Source organism: Crocuta crocuta, unplaced genomic scaffold (genome assembly GCF_008692635.1).
Source record: "Crocuta crocuta isolate KB4526 unplaced genomic scaffold, BGI_CrCroc_1.0 scaffold92, whole genome shotgun sequence".
In the NCBI taxonomy this organism is placed as follows: domain Eukaryota; kingdom Metazoa; phylum Chordata; class Mammalia; order Carnivora; family Hyaenidae; genus Crocuta; species Crocuta crocuta.
The window spans coordinates 2,493,062-2,506,764 of NW_027528804.1; the positions used below are offsets into that span (position 1 = coordinate 2,493,062).

General features: G+C 36.9%; 1 protein-coding gene across 2 annotated transcripts in view; it reads left to right on the forward strand.

Annotated features, from left to right (window-relative positions):
* The first annotated feature begins 194 nt into the window (after positions 1–194).
* The window catches only part of NFKB1 (nuclear factor kappa B subunit 1), a 115,644-nt gene continuing 102,135 nt past the window's right edge, over positions 195–13,703 (forward strand). For both annotated transcript variants that reach the window (XM_077755750.1, XM_077755751.1), the window contains exon 1: positions 195–283. The gene's annotated coding sequence lies outside the window, so the exon portion shown is untranslated. The remainder of the gene's footprint in view (positions 284–13,703) is intronic.

Consider the following 13,703-nt stretch of genomic DNA (forward strand, 5'->3'; position numbering starts at 1 on the left):
GCGACCCCACCTCCCGCCCCCGCTGCGTGCGCGCGGGTGTCCGTCTGTCTGTCTTCTCTCTCGACGTCAGTGGGAATTTCCAGCCAGGAAGTGAGAGAGTGAGCGAGAGAGAAAGAGAGAGAAGTGCACCAGCGAGCCGGGGCAGGAAGAGGAGGTTTCGCCACCGGAGCGGCCCGGCGACGCGCTGNGCCGCCGCCTCTTCCTTCCGCGGCCCGCAGGCCCTTCGCCGCCCGGGAGGGGAGCCCACAGGCGCAGGGAGGCCGAGCGCGGACTCGCCACCAGGGTAAGCCGAACTCGGGCAAGTGGGGGCCACGCCGGGGACGTGTGGCCCGAGTCCCGCCACCTACCCGCCCCTCACCCCCTCTAGCCCTGCTCAGACTTCCTCATTCCTGCGCTAACCGCTGGGCTAGACCGGACGCAGGACCAGGTTGACAGTAGTTGGGAGGCACATGGGATTGGCGAGAGGGGCGAAAGGCACATCTGGACTTGGCCGGGGCCGGTTGGCCAGAGGGCCGCGGCTGCCCGGGCCGCCCTGTCTCCTCGCGTCCCAGCGCCAGGCGGGAACGGGAAGCAGGGGGGGGATTCTGACAAACTTTTTATTTTTTTAAATTTTCACCCTCACCCCTACCCAGTCCTGTCGGGTGGCTTGAGGGTTGAGGTGCGCTTCGGAGAGGGGAAGGTGGTTGGTGCAGTGCTGAACCAGATTTCACCTAAGGGCGTTCCATGAAATGAAAGCAGAAGTGTCTGTCAGTGCTCTTGACTGGGAAAGCCCTCCCCAGCGCCCCCAAATTGAATAAAACACCCTTATTCCTTCATCCCCTGCTTCGGAAAGAAGCCCCCACTTCACACGCACACCCCAACCAGAACACAACGTATCCACCTACTATAGGATCTGTACCTTACTTTTCAAAAAAATAAGGAAGGCCTGGTACTGACCCTACAGGGCCTGGCATTTGAGAAAAGAAATTACCTACTTAGAGCACTTTTTAGGCACTGATTATGTAAAGCACTTGGACAACGGCTCCGTGTGTCATGCATGACCTCCAAAACAAAAATAATGATACAAACAAAGCCGACCCTAAACACAAGTTTTCTTACGGTCCTTAAAAATAGATACCAATGGAAATGTTGGCCCTGATTTATTGGCCTATAGCGAAACCTAACTGGGACTTGATGACACAGTATTTGATTATCAAGATTTAAGACATTTTCATGGACTTTGTTAAGTAGGGTGTTTCAGCATTGCAGCTTATTAAATAACTATATTTAACTTAAAGGTATTGTTATAAAGCCCATAATCTGCGAAAATGACTGTAGTATTACCAAAACATTTAATAACTCTGGCATACAAATGTTCTGTAAACTGGTGACCTTTGGTAAGCCCTGAAGCTTAGGATTAAGATGTTCAGTGCTTATTTTTTTTCTAGCAAAATATTTCAATTGACTATTCCTGAGTAATTTAAATTGCCTAGTGTTTGTTAAAACTAAAAGGGAATCTTGATTGAAATAAAATTCTAAACTGAAGTATGTTGTTTTCCTAATTTTAATATTGTGCTTTCTAGACATGAATCCTTTAACTGTTTGATGCAGTAAAGAAAGTATGTAAACAATTTAAAACAAAGTGTTTTTTGAGCTTATGAACCTGGGAAGACAGGAAATACAAAGATTTGTTTCCTGTAGAGTTTTACATTTATTGTGTAATTAAATTGCTAAGGGGAGCTGAACATGTATCAGAAACGGAAACATGAAATCTCCTGAAATTATTCATCCATATTAATATACCTGCAACTCCTCAATGCCCTCAGGAGCTTGTTTAGATAAAATGTCTTCCTGGGCCACAGCTTACTGGACAAATGTGAACACAAAGAAAGGCTCATTATGTGTAGATTTAATGCTGGCACCGAAATACTGCTTGCTGTGAATAGTAAATCACTTCTAACGTGTCTGAAAGACTTTTTAAAGGAAATACCATAACCCAGTTAGGGTTTGGTGGGTTTGAAAATTAGGGTTTGAAAACCTCTTGTCTTTGTTTCCAAATTTCAGTTTGATCTAATGTTCCGCAGTTGTCATTCTGATGGGCTGAATAAACACCCTGTTTTTCAAACCAAGTTAGTAAATACTGGAGTATGTATACAAAAATAGTCCTTCCCCTTTGTAAGCACTGCTTTGATCTTTGCACTTCCTTCTTACTTCTGCCTCTTAAACAAGCCCATCTGTGATGACTGAGTTGCCGCTGGTGAACGCTCAGCCTGAAATTGGCAGAACTTTTCGATTTTGTGATCATATTCCTTATATTTCTCTTGTCATGTTCCTGGGAACACACTGAGGCTGGTTTAAGAAACTAACATTTAGGCAGGTTGTTTTTACTACTGCTTTCAAACTTCCAGATAATTGATGAAGTTACTGGCTTGACTTTCAGGGATGGCTCATTGTGGTAGATAGAAGATCTAGATAAGGAATGGCAGGCTGCAGGAATCTTGGACTATCATTCAATCAGCAAGATCTTATTTTTTACCTAATTTATGAGAGGTATTCCCCTGTTCAGAAGAGGTGAAAGTTCTGGCTTCTAGGGGGGAAGTGGTTACTTCATAACCTTCAATTAGTTTGAACTCGGGAGAAGCCAAGGCAGTATTGACATTTTAAAATAAGAAGTCTGAAAAATATGAGTTTCCATATGGATTTTTGATAAAGTAGTCAACATATCTTTTTCTTCTTCAGAACTTCTTAGTAGATATGCTGTTCTGAGCATAGCGATAACTGCAGTACAAAGTGTATCTGGACGTGGCACGATAATTTAACCAATAGAGTAAATATTCACATTATGCTCTTCTGGTCTTCAGACTGAACAAGAATCACATTAGCAGGAATGGATATATTAGAATCAATGGCTATGCAAAATTTCTCACTAATTTTCTTTACTTTTAGTACAGAGATTGTTTGATTGGTTTTCTGTTTATAGTATGAATCATCTATGGTGGCTTGATTGTTATACGCTGTTAGAACAGAAGAAGGAAGAGAAGGAAAAAAAGAATTTTAGTGTTAGAGGACATTTTGAAACGTTCTCCTTTTACGTCTACATTTATGTCTGGTAGGAGCTAATTGACAACTGCTTCTTGGAGACCAGTAAACCACACTGAAGCAATTTATGCTGCTTCCTGGGAATTGATTCTCATTTTCACTCTTGCACCTCCCATAAATACTGAACTCACCTGTAGTAGTTGCCTTAGAGGTAAGCAGGTAAACCATCAGAAGCATACGTACCCCCATGAGTTGACCCTGTCACTCCTTAGAACCTCTATGAGTTGACGCCGACACTTCTTAGAAAACCTTGAGGATTTTTAAGAACTAGAGGCGTTCAGCCTTAGGAAGGAATGTTCGGACTTGTAGCACAGCCCTACAGGTTAGTTTGGCTCCTTGACCTTTTTTTAAACAATAAAGATTAATATTTGAAACCACGGGTTTGGTAGAGTTAATACAGTAACATAACGGAGACTCCTGTCTTTGTAATATTTCATTAATGAGTATCTAGTGCCTCACTCTTAGATGAAAAAAAAATAACATTCTTTCCATGATAATAAACTTCCTTTATACCTTTGGTCTCTGCTGTATTAGAGAGGGTGTTCCTGGGTACAAATTAATGTGCTGTCTTTCATATTTCAAGTGAGGCTGACAGACTTTCCCTTGAAAATCAGCTAATTGTTTGGAAAATAACTTGTGAAATAGTATTTCATTGCTTCACTACAAATATTCCAAGGCCTGTTTTACACAAAAGTAATAGAAGATGTGATTGTTAAAGATTATTGAATCCTCAAGAGTACATTATGAATGAAAATATTTGTTTAGAGTATTATTCATAAAAATATCATCGTATTTTAAATTTTAAAAAGAAATTAATTATTCTTATTTTCTGTAATAACTAGTAGATTTAATTATCAGCAGTACAAGTTTCATCTGCTTTAATTTGTTGCCTATTTTTGAAATTAGAATAATGAAATGGATAGTTTAATTCCCATTACAAATTGGCTTATTACTTTTTATTTATAGTTCACCAGTAGGTCAAAAATCTTATAACCAACTTTTATTCTGGCCCATACTTTCAACATATATTAATCAGTTGAAACTATTTATAGACTCCATTTACTTAATTGGTGAAAAAAGGTTCTGATTGGTGGAGCTTTAAAGAAGAAAGTAAAGATTCTGCATGGCTTATTAAGAGGCTAATTATTTTTTTTTAAATAATAGAAAGGAAAAAATAATACAAAGGACGGGAAAAGAACTATCTAAAAGAATCAAAATCCTATAGTTCCAGTTGAAAAGAAAACAGATCTAATTTATACTGACAAAGGCATATCTGACATTCAGCATTGTGCTTGTTGGTACATAGTAGGTAATCAATAACTATTTTGCGATGAATGAATGACATAAGTTTTATTTTGTTTTGTTCAAAAATAGGGCAGCTGTTTTCTGCAAGGAACAAAAATTACACTATTTTGCCTTGCCTTCTGGGAAGAAAGAACCCCCAAAACTAATTCTTGCTTCCTAAATACTATATTCCTATCTAAAGAGCATTTGATTAAAAGGTATCCAGTGCCTTCCAAAAGGAAACATTTCATTCTGAAAGATGAGTCTGTGAACTGGGGAAAAATGGCTTTTAGTTTCCAAGTTTTAGAGGGACTTATGAAACAAGGTAATAAAGTAATTGAAATGATAAAAGATGCTTATGCAAGTAAAAAAATGTAACTTTTTGGCTACTCTAGAATTTCTCTGAGCTCCACTGAAACTGTAATTTCAATATTCGTATCTCCAAAAAACGAAACAATGCTATACCCACTGCTTTGTAATCCAGAGATTGTTAAGGCCTATTGAAATTAACCAATTAAAAAGTAAAAACAAAATATGTTAAGCTTTCCAGATTTCAATACTTACCGCATATGAAAAATTGGGAGCAGGGAAAGTTACTAGTTGGAAAACCTTAGAAACAAGGAGGCAGTTAGCAAGGTTTACTGTATTTTCCACTTTAATGCTTTAATGATTTTGCAACACTATAAAACCCAAGACATCATTATGTCAGGGTTTTGTTGATTATTTTTCTCTTGTAGCATTTTGAGAAAACTGTCCTTGAAACTCTAAATCTAATCATGTACTCTGTTAAGACAGTGTTTATGAAATGTACCATCCAGACTAGAAAAGAGCAAAGTGTCAACACTCACAGCCCTGGTGTTCTGACCCGAGGGAGAGTTGGAACCATTTAATTGGAAATTGCTGATTTCAGTAAACTCTGCTTTGCTGCCCACCTAATTCTGGCTTTGACACTAACCTCTCTTTGAAGCACTTACAAATATACATTTAGGCTTTAAAAATTAGTTTTAAAACTCGTTTACAAATATATGTATAATCAGTCATTTTTACTGTTGCCAACAAACTGAGGAAGAAACTTAATGTTTACTTATATGACAAGTGCACTGTAAAGCTGTCATTGTTGAACAAAGTACTCACAGTCTGGGTGCCTGGGTGGCTCAGTTGGTTAAACGTCTTCAGCTCAGGTCATGATCTCATGGTTCGTGATTTCAAGCCCCGTGTTGGGCTCAGTCCTGGCAGTGCATAGCCTGCTTGGAATTCTCTCTCTTTCTCCTCTCTCTCTCTCTGCCCCTCCCCCACTCATTCTGCCTCTGTCTCTTTCAAAATAAATAAATAAACTTTAAAGAAACAAAAGTACTCACAGTGAATAGCAGCAGAGTTTGTTAGTTAAAATAACAAAATAATCCAAGTATTTTTCCTGTAGGTTCCCTGTGAGCAGCCTCTGTGGGAGGGACAAATTGTACTGTGTTGCATTATATAATCCACTCAGTCCACAGCTTCTAGGCATGAAGAGAAGCATAAGCAAAAACACAAAACTATAAGTTCTCCTCTTCTTTACTGTATTAGTCAAAAGTTTATGGACAATTCATATACTCCATACTGGAAAATAAAGCTAGGGATTTTTCATAGATTTAATCCTATTGATATATGAGTATTTGTAGGTGAGATTTTCTTGTTTGTAGCTTAAACTAAAATATACAAAACCTGCATAAAGTTAAGCACACGTCTATAGAAAGTGTTTAACATTAAAAAAAATTCGATGCTATAATGAATGGCAGTCATTTATAAAAATTATTTGTTACTCATTATTGTTTATCATGTGATTTGGACTGAATATATGACACTGTCTTTCAATGTTGGGGCATACCTTTCCCTCCAGAAGTCATCTTTTATCTCCAGAAATCAATTCTAACATATATCAAGCATGAAAGAAGAAAAATTAAAAGTGATGACAGAATCCATAATCAGTCTACCTATTTATTGGTTCTGTGCCCACACCTGCAATTCAAAGAGTGCAAATAAATTACTTAATTGTCTCAGAAAACATGCCTTCCAAGACAAGAATTTTAGGAATGGTGAGAATAATTATTTTTTTAATGTTTTAGCATGAATTCCTGACTCATATTTTATTGAAATTTGAAGAATTTCTTTGTCTAACAGTTCTTAACTTAGGTATAGGTTTATTTTTTTAGGATTTAACCAGTTATTTTGTTCAATCATTAAGACTTGATTTATAAACTTTAGTGATTTTTGTTATTGTTATTTTTTAAAAAACGGGCTAGGAATGATAGTGAGGTCGAAGGAAAAGAATCCCTTACAATTTATAGCATTTTGTATATTGCTCTCAATATAATACAAGCACTTTTATGACTTATAAAGTTAAAATGGGGGCGCCTAGGTGGCTCAGTTTGTTAAGCGTCCAACTCTTGATTTTGGCTCAGGTCATGATCTCATGGTTCGTGAGATCTCTCTCTCTCTCTCTCTCTGCCTCTCCTCAAAATAAATAAATAAATTTTTGAAAATAATGTTAAAATAAAGGTGATGTGAAAGGATAGAAGGAATATGAATGGCTTTTTATACAGAGGACATTATAAGATAAAAAGGAACATGAAGAAAGTAAAGAATAAAAATTAAACTTTTTTGGTTCTCTTGAATATTCAGGAAAGTGCTTAAGGGAATACACAAAACTATTGGATTATATAAAATTAATATTTAATATAAAATCTAGACAGTAGAAAGATTAGTTTTAAAAATGTATTCACACTGCTAATTTTAAGCCAACCAGGAAGCCTGGGAAAATACTTTTCATTGGAGATAGACTAACAGGAGCCAAAACATAGCCAATGTCGTACCATATTCATTTGATTCACTCATTTATTATGCTGTTAATACATAGTAAAGGATGTAAGTTATGTACTTAAGTTGTATGTGTGTATATTTTTAATTTATGAGTCTTAGAAATTTGGTTAAAATGAAGAATAATGAAGGTACAAGTAAAGTTTAGCAGGAGAGTCCTCTATAAAATCAGGTCCTGAATTTTATTAGTGACTTGAATCTGAACAAGAAAAATAATCTAGAAACTGAATCAGAATTCCAGGGGAAAGGTAAATTTTCTGTGTATCATGGATTAGAAGGGGAGGGTCATAATGAAAAAAGGGAGAGAGAGATTGATAAGAACTTTTTTATAGGCACTCCATTGTGGATTATCCTATTTTGATGAATTGAAAACAATGGTTATTTCCCCTTATCCTGAAAAAAACTTTAGAAGTCAGTTGTGATTAAGCAAACCTCAGTACACCTGAGAAATTAAAATCAAAAGCATGGTATTTGGCAATTAAATATACTTTCTTGCTCTCATGCCATAATGTAGCATTCATTTGATAAAATATCTTTATGGTTTCTCTCCATGTATTTACCAAATTTCCCATTTTAGACCCCAAACCAAATTTAAGGAACACACTTTAAAACATTTAATATTTCCTGACTATTTTAAAACAGTACCTTAGCAGTCACTTACCCTGATGTTCTTTTTATGATGGACAGGAAAAGTACCCCATTTCTCTTAGAAAATCTACTATAATAGCCAAATAGGAATTAGTCCAAGTTGTTTAGAAAGGTAGTTCAGTCCTGTGTTGAAACAGATGGATGATTTGGGGGGCAATTGTGCTATATTTACTAAATACTTGTTAAACTGAAGGAATCCAGTCATTCAAAGAAGCCATAGAAACAATAATTTTATTGTCAAGCCCCTTAAGTATCTTCACATAGATATCCCCATCAGTATGCCAGTATCAAATCCATCGTCATCCTCATCCACCAATTGTTCTCCGTGCCCCACAGTAAACAATGCACTTGTTAGCCCACTATGGCCCATTCAGGAGGTTCCCATGCCAAAAATCTAGGAACCTATTCTACATGCATCCTCTCTTATCTCTTCCAATCACCAAGTTCTATTCATTCAGCCTCCTCCTCGCCTCCAGAATCCATCCCTTCCTTGTTGAATTTCTGCCTTTCATTTTTACATTGCCTCCTGATTCATTATCTCCTTCTATTCCATCTTTCATTCCAGCATAAAGGTCAACTTTCTAAAGTGCAAGTCTGATCATGTCACAATCTTTATATTTCTGAAATGACTCTCCGTTGTCTTCACAAGCTGATTCCTGCACAGCTCACCTCCCACCCTTGCTCCTCACCCATCCCCTATTTCTCAAATCATCCACATCAATTTTCAGTTCCCTATCACTGTATTTTCTCACTTTGAATGCCCTTGCCATACACCCTCCCTGTGTGAGGAGCAGCCTTCCCTTCCTGGCCAACTAATCAACCTTCAGGCATGGTTCAGGCCTTGCCATTTCTCTCTCTCTCCTCTATCCATTCTCTCTGGTCTCCCCATAGTTATATGCTCCCAGTTCATGTTCTGACTTCTTATGTTTTCTGCACAGAAAATATCTTGAGGGCAGGGATTTTATCTTACTTTGCAAGTACAAAGTTTGCTAAATGAGTAAGTAAAGAATTAGACAAAATGTCAGCAGATATTGACTAGGTAGCTAATTGATTAAACGGTGTGGCTCTGGACAAATCAGTTAACTTCTCTGGGTTTCATTTTCTCTCTGAAAGAAATGAGAGGGCTAGGCTAAATAACCATCTACTTCTAAAATTATTTGTTTCTTTGATGTAATAGTATTATTTGGAAGGCTTCAGATTTTCTTGCCTTATTGAGATAGGTCAATTAAGGAAAATGCATGTGATAAAGTACAAAGACAATTCTTTAAAAAAATTTTTTTATGTTTTATTTATTTCTGAGAGAGAGAGAGAGAGAGAGAGGCAGTGTGAGCAGGGGAAGGTCAGAGATAGAGGGAGACACAGAATCTGGAACAGGCTCCAGGCTTGGAGCTAGCTGCCAGCACAGAGCCCGACGCGGGGCTCGAACCCACGAACCACGAGATCATGACCTGAGCCAAAGTCGGACGCTTAACCGACTGAGCCACCCAGGTGCACCCCCTTTTTCATTTTAATCTTAGAGAGCGGGCATGTGCATAAGCAGGGGAGGGGCAGAGGGAAAGAGAGAATCTTAAGCAGGCTCCATGCTCAGCCCGGAGCCCAACATGAGGCTTGATCTCATGACCCTGGGATCATGACCTAAGCCAAAGTCATGAATCAGATGCTCAACTGACTGAGCCACTCAGGCTCCCGTTATTGATTGTCATTATGATAATATGAGGAACTGTTTATTTTTGGATTATGAGTTATCATATACGGTCTTAGTCAAGTTTCTTTTTGACATTAGGTGTTTCTGGGGTTGCATCTTTTTGTTATTAATTGCTATGAACTGACATTCATATTTCTCCAAAGAAATTGAAGGCAAGCTTGATACAGAAATTGAATATAAAATTCAATTTTTTAATTCTGAGTGGGTTCAAGTTCTCACTGACTATAACTATATTTGCAGGAGGGAAAAAGGGAAGTGTTGGTAACATAAACTCAATCCTCATCTGTCAGAACAAGAACCCCCATAATGTCTAAAATCAGTAAATTAAGAAGAAAAATATAAACTTAGTATTTAGAGATATGAAAAGAACCCCCAGGAAAATCAAAAAGAGAAAGTTAAGAATGTTAAAAAGTCAGTCACTCTGAAAAGCAGGATTGGAGAAGAGGAGAGGTGGGTAGGGTAATCTTTGCTTTTTTTAATATAAGCTTTTCTACCTTTGCATAGTAGGATTTCTTTTTTAACCATTAGTACATATAAATATATGTTGGAGCCTTTCCATATGCCAAGTTCTAGGTACTGGGAATACTGAACAAGACAGAAGTCCATAATTACATGGAGCTTAGATCATGTAATGTTTTCAGTTTAAAACACTTTCTCTTACATTAGCCCTTTTTAAATTGGAGAATCACATGACTAAAAGATTGCATTAACCACAAGAGTACAGCTTTAATGATTTCCCTCAAAGTGAATACACTTAACTTAGGTAGTGCTTAAGAAAGAACAGTACTAGCATCCCAAAAGCCTCTGCCCCTTCATGGTCAGGACCCCTACTCTCACTCTCATTTAAAGGGTTTCAAGTAATGACTTTTGGATTATATGCATGTTGATTCCATGTGTCCACGTATAAATTTATCCACATACAATTGAGAAATGACTGAATGAATTCATTACTCCAAGGTGCTAATAATGAGCTCCACACAAGTTAGAACTGTGCTGTGGTTAAAAGGCCTAAGGTCAGTTCATTTCAGACTGTAATCACTAAAAAAATATGTTAGCTAAAATATAAAACAAATCACATTTCATATTAATTTGTCATTTATGAGTTTGAGTAAATATTTTGTTTATTGCCCAGCAATCATGGTCACTGACAAAGAGACACAGGAGAAAGGAGAATTCACATCAGACCTTATCAGACATGGAAGAGAAGTTCCCTTTTTTCTCCCTGCTCACTTTATACATTGGCTTCTGCATAAATTGAAGGATTTATTTGCGTGAGTGGTCAGTGTGGAAACGGCTGCGTAACTAGATTCAAGGACTGAAAGTTCCCTGATTTTGATATTTGCAAATCACATTTGTGTGTGTGTAATTGGAAGGTCATTGTTGTGCTCATTTCTTCAAAGAAACCCTTTTATCCCTCCAGAGAAATTGTCACCTCATCCATAGAATAAGTATTGCTGGTTCACATAATTAATCCTTTTCATTTAAAACGTAAAGGATACACTTTTATCAATATTTGAGGGTAAATAAAAATGAAAGTCCAAAGTGAAGTTGTCATATTCAAATTTAAGAGAACCTGATCAGTTTCTCTATATCCGGTCAAAATAATATTAACCTCTAATTCATAATTCTTGAGATCTACTTCCTCTTCAATCTGAAATACAAACACTCCAAAATGGTATATAAGACAAAGGTCAGACATGAAATTAAAATTTCGCTGCACTCCATGTTTTAAATTAAGACTTAATTTTTTTTTAGAGAAGTTTAAGGTTCAGAGCAAAACTGAGTATAAGGTACAAGAGATTTCCCATATACCCCTGCCCCTATATATGCAGAGTCTCCCCATTATCAACATCTCCTATCAGAGTGGTACATTTGCTGCAAGTGATGAACCTACATTGACACATTGTAAGCACCCAAAGTCCATAGTTTATATAAGATTTATTCTTGGTGTTGTGTGTTCTGTGGGTTTGGACAAATGTGTAATGACATGTATTCATCATCATGGTATCATACAAGAGTATTTTCACTACCCTAAAAATCCCATGTTCCACCTATTCATCCCTCATCCCCTACCCCACCATCATACTCTACTTTTAGAGAAAAAAAAAACTGTAGTAGGTCAAATCCCTTTCTGATGGCACCTGAACTTTGAGTAAATGTATTGAATTGGTTTTTACATGGAAACGGAAGGCAGCAATAGCTCCTGAGTGACTTCAGGTATAACATGTAAGGTTTTATCTAATAATAGTGTAATCTTTAGAGAAGTTCTCTAGCTATCCAAATTTGGATTCACCATATTTTATCCTACTATACTATTAATGAAAACAAATTTTATTTAGAATGGAATCTGACATTTAATATGTATAAACTTAATTTTAATATGATTAGAGGGGCGCCTGGGTGGCTTAGTCGGTTAAGCGTCCGACTTTCGCTTAGGTCATGATCTCGCAGTTCGTGGGTTCGAGCCCCACGTCGGGCCCTGTGCTTACTGCCAGCTCAGAGCCTGGAGCCTATTTCAGAGTCTGTATCTTCCTCTCTCTCTGACCCTCCCCTGCTCACGCTGTCTCTCTCTCTCTCTCCTAGAAATAAATATGATTAGAAAATGTCCAAAACCTCTTTTTGATCCTATAAATTTCAGTCATCCTATAAAATTCAGTCAGTTTTCATGATGAAGAAAACAAGCATAGGCAAAGATTTGATACTTACTGAACACAGTGGAATGCATTCTGATCTTTCTAAGAAAATCCCTGTCCTCCATGGTTACTTACAGTGGACACGATACAGCAAGAATTTAGATGCTTCTCTCGCACAGTGAGAGATTATATTTACTGTGGTTTATTGATTCTAGGAGGTACTTCTCCCCCCCACACACACACAGTTTAACATCTTAATTATGTGTATTTGAGGATTTTCTAGATATCTTTCTGTTATTGGTTTCTAATTGAATTTTATTGTGTTTAGATAACCTATCTATATGCTTTCACTTCTTTGAAATTTATTGAGTCCTGTTTTACGGTCCAGCATATAATCTGTCTTTGTGAATGTTTCATGTACACTTGAAAAGAATGTGTCTTCCACAGTCATTGGTGGAGTGTTCTTAGTTCTAATGCATTGAACTAAGTGCTTTTCAGAGTAAAAACATTTAGTTTTATTAATGATGTTGTCCCCAAATTTTCTGTATCTTTACTGGTGTTTCGTTGATTTGAGTTCATCATTTACTGACAGAGGAGTATTATAAATCTTAACTATAATTATAGATATTTCTGTTTCTTCCTTTAGTTCTGCCACTTTTTGCTTCTTGTATTTTGAAGCTCTTGATACGTGCATACATTGAGATCATTGTTTTCTGTGATGACTTAACCGTTTTATTCTTAATAAGTGTTTCTCTTTGCCCCTGGTAATATGTGTTCTCTTGAAGTCTACTGTATCTCATATATTAGTATAGCCTGTTTTTTTAAGTTTAGTATTTCCATGGTATAATTGGCATAACTTTCCATTCTGATACCTTTAAACTATTTGAGTCTTTAATATTAAAGTGTAAATTCCTATGAAATGCATATACTTGGGTCTTGCTTTTTTTGTCCAGTCTGTCTTATCTTTACTTTCTTTTGGTCCATTTAGTTCATTTCTATTTAATGTTATTATTGTTGTGTTTGGGTTTAAGCTGCCGTCTTGGTCATTGTTATCTGTTTGTGCCACGTGCTCTTTATTCATTTTTTCCTCTTTTCCATCCATATTTTGAATAAATCAAGTTTAGGGTTTTTTAACATTTATTTTTAAATAAGCCTTACATCCAACATGGAGCCCAATGTGGGGATTGAACTCATGACCCTGAGATCAAGACCTGAGCTGAGATCAAGAGTTGGACACTCAACTGACTGAGACCTAGTCAAGTTTGGTTTTTAAATTCCTTCACTGGCTATACTTTAGGGATTATAATATGCATCCTTGAGTCTACCATAAATTAATACAATAATATTCCATATATAATGTAAGAATTTGACAATGGTATACTTTCGTTTGTCCTTTTCCCTTCCTCTGTGCTATTTTTGTTATGCATTTTGCTTCTGCATGTGCTATAAACCCCAAAATATATTGTATTTTTTAAATAGCATACAAGAAAAAAGCCTTATAC